General features: G+C 49.4%; 1 protein-coding gene across 1 annotated transcript in view; it reads left to right on the forward strand.

The window, feature by feature from the left end:
* Positions 1-8098, forward strand: part of Xylt1 (xylosyltransferase 1) — a 296401-nt gene that overhangs the window by 140656 nt on the left and 147647 nt on the right. The window lies entirely within an intron of this gene.

Raw genomic sequence — 8098 nt, forward strand, 5'->3', positions numbered from 1 at the left:
GAGAGACAGGAAGCAGAGTGTGAGAGGCAGGAAGCAGTGTGAGAGAGGGAGGAAGCAGTGTGAGAGGCAGGAAGCAGAGTGTGAGAGGCAGGAAGCAGAGTATGAGAGGCAGGAAGTAGAATGTGAGAGGCAGGAAGCAGAGTGTGAGAGGCAGGAAGCAGTGTGAGAGGCAGGAAGCAGTGTGAGAGGCAGGAAGCAGTGTGAGAGGGAGGAAGCAGAGTGTGAGAGGGAGAAAGCAGAGTGTGAGAGGCAGGAAGTAAATGAAGAAGGTGAATCCCAGAGAAATAAGTTAAATTCCCCAGAGTCACACAGCTAGTGAGAGGCAATCTTAGTTTGATCTTGGGAGAATTCTAGACTACACGTCTGTCTGGCCCTCATTACTGGTAATGGGACCTACATTGGCTGTAATGTATCTTGCTCTTACCATGCAAATTCTCGCTTATACTCTGAACTTCCTGTTATTGCACACAGACAAACATTTCTTTTTTTTTAACAGCTGCATTGTTTCACACACTCATTTGCATGGTTTCCTTTATTTAACCAGCTCACCGCCCACGGGGCTGCGGCGTCTCCAGTCCTGTGCCGTGATGAGCTCTGTTAAACAGCCTGCCACCCAGACCTACTATTGCTTTCGTGCTTGTGCACGGGAAGCAAAGTGCCCACCCCCCAGGCATCTGCACAACTAAGGAACATTTGTTGGGAACACTGGAAATGCCTCTCAAAGCTAAGACACTTGCCTGGCGACACAAGGTCACTGTCACCGTCTTCTCCCTTCTGCAGGTTCCTCCTGATATGGTAGCCTTAGCTCTAGTGACAGGTTCCCCCCACCCCCACCTCTTATCATCTGGTGCCAGGATTCTCCTCCTGTCATCTGGTATTTTCCTACTAGGCTCCCCACAGTGTGTATTTGAACTTCAATCTCATCTCATTAACAGAAAGACAGGGCATCCAGATTCTATCCCTGCTGCCTGGGACCAGTTTTGAAATGGGGCTGAAAAGGTCAATTCAAGAGGGTGTGTGTGTGTGTGTGTGTGTGTGTGTGTGTGTGTGTGTGTGTGTGTGTGTGAGAGAGTGTGTGTGTTGGTGGGGGTTGGGGGTAGGCTTTCTTGTGGCTGGTCTTTCTTTAGCTTTTTAAAGTTCTTAGGTCACAGTCAGTGGACTTTCCTGGCCACTTTTGCTAAGCCCTGCCTGTCATTTGACAGCCAGGGAAACCTCCTGGGATGGGGCGAGGGGGGTGTGTGTCTGTATTCAATGCCTATGGGGAACGGACCCAACCCTCTTTCTCTGTACCCTGTCACTGAGGTTTCCATGACACAGTGTGCCTCGCCATACAGAGACCTCCATCAGGGAGCCTCAAGGTGCAAGGGACACTGGCAATTCCTAGAGGGCGATTTGAGCTCCTCTCTGCAGCTCAGCAATGATTAAAACAGCCACAGGGTTAAAGTCAGTAGAGTTTGGAGGTTTGTTCTGTGAAGTCTTACAAGCAGAGTCATGGGTGGACAGGGCTGTCACTCGGGGAGGAGGGAGGTCTGTCTTAGCCCTGCTCTGGTAACTGCTCTTCTAGCTCAAATACGCTGAATGGTTGGACACGGTGGTGACCTGTTACCACTCACATGACCCAGGATCCCATCTGGGTGGTCAAGGCTCACCTTGCCTCCTCTCTTTGCACAAGAAATGGGTGATTGGCACATCCCCTAATGCTCCTCTTGCCAAGCTTCTCCAGCAGGGACCGAGATCACCAACTGAAGAAATACCTAGATTCATGTAGCCTTAGACAACCACATAGGGAAGGGCTGGTGTCACATGTAGGGGTGAGGGACCATGCAGGGGGAAGGGCTGAATTGCTGGAAGTCGCAGGGCTTGCCTCTACATGCTGAGTCAGAGACCGTAGTCAAGGCTCCTGTATAGGACCCACACAGCAAACTACCTAAAGTTCTTACTTTGCAAGCTTGATGACGGAGGTCCATGCTCAACCCCATTTAAAAGGGGGGGGGGCTGGAGAAGTGGTATGTGCTTGTAATCACTGCATTAGGGAGGCAGAGAAAGTGGGATCCTGGGACTCATTGGTCAGCCAGCTTAGTCTAATTGATGAATTCCAGGCTAGCGAGAGACTCTGACTCAAAAAAAAAAAAATGATAAGGCTAGCTGTAGTTGTTTGTTTTTCTCCTTTGCTTCTTTGAGGGGCCTGCCACCCAGCTCCCAAATAAATACAGAGTTCATTTTCTTGATTCTTGATCCTTCTTCCCAGATTTCTCCTTCTAGTTAATCTCTCTGCCTGGCAGCCCCACCTATCCCTCTCCTGCCTAGCTATTGGCCATTCAGCTCTTTATTAGACCAATCATGTGTTTTAGACAGGCACAGTAACACAGCTTCACAGAGTTAAACAAATGTAACATAAAAGAATGCAGCACATCTTTGTATCATCAAACAAATATTCTAAAGCACAAACGAATGTAACCTATCTTTAACTAATACTCCACAACAGAAAACACCCAAGGAATGACACGCATAATAGACAGACCTCTGGCCTCTGCATGTTTACTCACACACATGTACATACATCCACAAGCAAAGAAACACACAAAATATAGTGTCAGGCACTGTAATGAAGAGGGTTCTGTCAGGTTCAAACAAGTGGTTTAATCCCAGTACATCTCAACATTCTCTTGTTGATATGTTGGTCACTTGGTCCCCAAGTGGGTCACCTAGAGATCCATCAACTAATAAATACAAAGCACCTAGAACCAACAATGATCCTTTTCTCTCCTCTTTCCTTCCTCCTCACCATGTCCTTCCCCACATGTGTTTGAGATGATTTTACTGATAAGGAAACCGAAGTACAGGGACCAGACTACTCCCATGTTGCCATTGTATGAAGGGAATGGGGTTCTATGCCTGGGTTTGGTTCCAGGCTGCAGGGCATGACCTCTGCCCTTGATCATCTCCCAGTTCCCTATGCATTCTGAATGCTAGGGATGATGGATTGGGTCTTGAATTGGAGAAAAGAGGCCACATCCCCAGCAGAGCATCCTCTGTTTTGATGTGAGACAGTCACCCATGGGGCCCTGAGATCAGGCTGCTGGCAATGGGGACCCACCTCAAGGTGTAATATTGGTAGCTTGCATATGGTGCATCTAATTTACATCCCCATGGGGTGGGGCTAATAAATTAGCCTCTGATCATTCACAGAGGCAGGGATCCTCTTCTCCTTCATCACCCGTGGGAAGCTGAGGCCAGGCTGGAGGGTTCTAGGGTCTGGAGGTTAGTGGTGACCCCACCCAGGAAAGAACATGCAGAGCCCCATCCCTCCCCCAGTTCTCACATGGGAAAATAAAGGAGAACAGCATGCTGTCCCAGGGTGCCACACCCCCAGGCCTTGTTACTCACTGTTCTTCCATTTGGCTCTGTCCCCTGTAAGCTCCCTAGTCTCCTCCATGAAACCACAGCCAGCTTTCCAAGAAGTGACTTCCGCTGTCACCCAGCCAAGAGACAACTGGCACGCTTTGTGGTGTCACGTAAAATAATACATTTCAGAGCGGTGTGCTCCCCGTGGGAAGAGAAACCTGTTTTCCTCCCCCTTAATGCTGTTCATAGGTGAACACGTTCCACAGGACTTGAGCTACCTCCTGGTTCACCCCCTTTTGCTTCTGGTTTAAACGCACAGATTCATCTGCTCAACCAACAATCCCAGCATGCTCCCCAGTGCTGCTGTTCTCACCATGGTCCATGCCCATGCTCACTGCCCCATGAAGCTGGCCATTCTCCCGTCTCAGGGGAACAGCCCCAACCCTCTTGTCTGTGCCTGCATCCACCAACCAGGCTAACGCACTCACTCTAGTCTCTGTTCTCTGGGCACTGGCTGTGCTTCCCGGTGACAAAGGCAGTCATTCCAAACATGGTTCCTGCACAGGGACAGAGCTTCCTCTGCCGAGAGCCCTAGTTCTGGAAGGGTCCAAAGTGATTTCCCCATTTCCCCTTGTCCTAATCCATGAATGTATCTCTCCTACCCCCACCTCATTGGCTTCCCTGACAGTCTCATCCCGGGGCCTTAACACTGCCATCTCTCTGAAATGCGTTTTGCCCTCCAGAGCCACACAGCCAGGTCATTAACCATTTGAGTCTTTGCTTAAGCGTCATGCTGTCCATCCAAGGACTTGGCCTTGACCACTTTTAAAAACCTCAGCCTCCTCCTGCCCTATACCCTGTTCACTCTCTTCACATGTCTATCACTCATGGTGCCTGGTACATCTGTCTCCCTGCACAACTGAAGTTCCCTGAGGAAGAGAGGCTCATCTGTGCAGTTTATGGTTGTCTCCTGGCCCCTCCGACCACACATTTATGAAACAAAATTGATGCCCGCTGTCTACCACATCACAAAGATTCTGGCGTTTGGTAGAATAAGTGGAGCCATGGCAGCTACCAAAGGAGACCAGATGTCATAGGTCCTGGCTCGGAGCTGGAGGGTATGTGCGACTAAGGAAAGGAGGCTCTGGGAAAATCCTGAACCTGGCAGGGATGAGACAAGACTGTCCCCTGGAGCAGTTGGGTGTGGGGCTGAGTCTGTCCCTAGGGCAGCCAGGGACAGCCCTGCTCAGCGCCCTCTCCAGGTCCCCTGGAAGCCCTTGAAGGCTGGTAACTCAGCTCCAGCAACCCCATTGGTATTCAAGCTGCTCCACACTCTGCAGAAACATCTCCCTGCCTTGGGCCCTGACACAGCAGCTCTGCCTGGGGCATGAGAACAGCCGCTGCTCAGAGATAAAAATAGTGTTCAGTTGCTGCACTTTGCTTATTTTGTACTTTTGGGCAGTGACACATCTTCTGAAGTGCGGGGTGGGCCAGCGGAGTCCATCATGGTACTCTCTCAAGGAGGATCAGCTTTTCAGAGGGGCCCTCTCATCAGACGGGCAATGTCAGCTGTTACTGTCACCAGTGAGCTGGGCTTGGCTCCTGGTCACTGGGTTCCCTCCACACGCATCTCCCTTTCTGCCCCATCCTGATCAGAAACTTTCAGGCAAAGAGGACTCACATTTAGAGACTGAGCAATAGAACCCCCTGTCAGTGAACAGCTCTGACACTCATGTCTCTATCTGCTTCCGCCAACCAAGTTAAAGGCCCTGGCTCACTTCATTTTATAAGTGCATATGATAAGGCTCACATAGAAATTGGCATTAGATAAAAGGAGGATCTGAACTCATTCATGGGAGGAGGCCCACTTGGAACCCAGCTCCTTTCTGTCCTCTGTGTTGGGGTGTGCCCTTCTTAGATGCCCAGAGGATCTTTGCCCAAAGATTTTGTGTCTGACCTTTCTGCAGAGTGAACAGTTGATGTGTTGGTGGTCACTAGACGGGACACTCTTTTTTACTTAAAGTGTTGAAATCAGTGCCCTGATGTCTCTTGTTTAGAGGAAGATACGCAGCTACCAGTTGCCACAGTTGACCCGGGTAGGGTGGGGGTAGCCAGGGTGGAGGTGGGGATGGGGCATGCTAAGTGGGCGTTCAGTTAAGGAAGGGAGGATAATCAGGGTTGTTGGCTTTGAGTAGAGAGGGCCACAGGTGACCAGAGTTGACCGGGGAGGGGGGGGAGTGGGACCATAAGGATACTTCCCCTAGCCCATTATCTCCTCTTCCCAATCCCCATCTCCTGGCAACTGCAGCAGCTTAGAAGCAACTTCCTGACCTACGACCCCTGAGCACTGAGCTTGGGTCAGGCTACTTGGAAACACATGCTGGGAGATTTTCACTGTGACCTTGGAAAACCCTCCTATCTCAGGGATCGTGACTCAGTAGATGATTTTATCTTTAAATGAAGCATTCAGCAGGTGTCAGACTCCTGGTCCTTGGCGCATGCTCTATGACCCTGCCTATAGTGACCCTCGATGCATGTTGGGAACCTTCTGGAGGAGGTGGTCACCCCTCCGTTCAGTTTGGTACAGTGTAGGGTTATAGAGATGATCTTCTGGTCCCACTTACATTCTCATGTGTACATTTTAGAACGGCCACATAGGACGATGGGGATAATGGCACCCCAAAATGTCTCTCCTCACTCCCACTTCAAGTCAGAGGTTTTCTGCCTGGTTGTCAGTTGCTCTCCTGACAGCATAGGCTCCCACAAAAGTTGTTTTAAAAGTTTGCTCTGTAGTAGTCTGCTTAGGCACTGCTTGGTAAGGAGATGCTCAAGTTGGTTAAGGGTGTGTGAAGTGGCCAGCCATCCCCTCTGGTTTTGGAGGATGTCTTGAAGATTCTGCAGGTCATTTCCACTCAGCTCAGCAGACACAAGGACAGAGGAAACACATGGGTAGGAAACATAGCCATAGTTGATGATACCAAGCCAGAAAATGCTTTCTGTAAAATGAAGACCCCCACCTCTGACACAGTGCAAGTCTTTCCCTCCTGGCATTGCATGGCAGAAAATCCAAAGGCAGAGGCCACATCACACCATGGCAACTTTTGGCATGCACAGAGGGGCCCTGGCCATGTGGGGGTCTTAGTCACGACGTCTGTTCCTTAGCCCTGTGCAGCCAAAGATTCTTTCTCTCAACCATCTCCACCCAGTTTCTTCCTGGCTCTCGTAATTCTGGAGGCCTCCAGAAACCAGCCTGAGCGCCAGGTCCTTCCTTCCCAGAACTCACACGTGATGGTAACGAGGACTGAGCCTAATGGCCATCAGGACGGAGCCAGGTTTCCTCTGACTTCTCCAGCTTTAGGTTTTTAAAATTTAGAGTCTGTCCAGACCAACATCTTTATTTTCACTTAGAAAGTCTTTAAAAATTATGGAAACTTTGACACTAACCTTGACTTTGCTCAGAGGAGAAGTTCCAAGATGTGGCTTTCAGCCTCCAGGTTGGATGAACAGCTTATAGATGAACAGCATATAGATGGATAAGCTTTCATTTTCCAATCAGGAGGGAGAGACTGCCAAGTTCAGATTCCATACTAAATGCCAACAGAGCCTGGTATTCTAGGTAAGAAGAGAGCGAGGGCGCAGGAAGAGGTGGAGAAAAATGATATTGGAGTTTAGCAGATGTTTTGTGCATAAAGGGCTTACTGGAAAAACAGAAAGACCTTAGTTCACATCTCCAGCATCCACATAAAAGCTGGGTACAATGGTGCACACCTCTAACCCCAGCACTGAAGTGCAGAGGGTCCCCGGAGCTTGCTGGCCAATCAGGCTAGGTGAATTGGTGAGATTCAGGTTCAGCAAGGGACCCTGTCTCAAGAAATAAGGTAGAGAGAAAAAGAGGAGGACCCATGCTATGGATTGACGGGCGCGCGCGCGCGCGCACACACACACACACACACACACACACACGCACACGCCAGTCACAGTCCATTCTCACTGCATGACATATGCATCCTTCAAACCAGCATACCCAGGGTTTCACCTACTGCAGCCCCAAATCTTGTTTTCTACCAACATTCCTTCCCTCTTTGCTGCTGAGATGCTGCCCCGGAGTTGTGGCATGTAGTTCGAGCCAGCTCTCTCCCACTCACTTCTACCTCGCTTTGGAATGTTATTTGGGGAGTGACAAACCTGCTTTAGAGTGAGTCTAATCTCAGTTACTATGAAACCCAAACTGTTGATTTAGAACGTTCTGGGTAAGGAGTGGTTTGCACTCTGCCGTCACAGCTAGTACGCTGGGTTGTTCGTGTAGAATACAATCATTACTTCTTAAAATTCCCATCTCTGGGGAATTTAGAGAGCAATCAGCCTCACATTGGGAAAACATATCAGTCAAAGTGATTTCTGCAAGTGACACACATCTGTGAGACTTGGGCACCAAGCAGCACACACACTGAAAGAACAAAGCCACCAAGTTTGGAGTCTGTTGTCACATGTCACAGGTGTCACACTGTAGAGTGTAGAAATAGTGAAAGATAATTGAAGGGTGTTACATGGATATTCTAGAGAAAGGGGGGAATAGGGTGAGAGAAAGGAAAGAGAAGAACTGGTGGGGTAGGGATATGGCTTACATCTTGGAGGCCCTGGTGACCATGGCAACTGCTTCTTCTTCTTTTGCTGCTGCTGCGTTGTCTTCTTCTTCTTCTTCTTCTTCTTCTTCTTCTTCTTCTTCTTCTTCTTCTTCTTCTTCTTCTTCTTC

The sequence above is a fragment of the Microtus ochrogaster genome, chromosome 8, assembly GCF_000317375.1.
Source record: "Microtus ochrogaster isolate Prairie Vole_2 chromosome 8, MicOch1.0, whole genome shotgun sequence".
In the NCBI taxonomy this organism is placed as follows: domain Eukaryota; kingdom Metazoa; phylum Chordata; class Mammalia; order Rodentia; family Cricetidae; genus Microtus; species Microtus ochrogaster.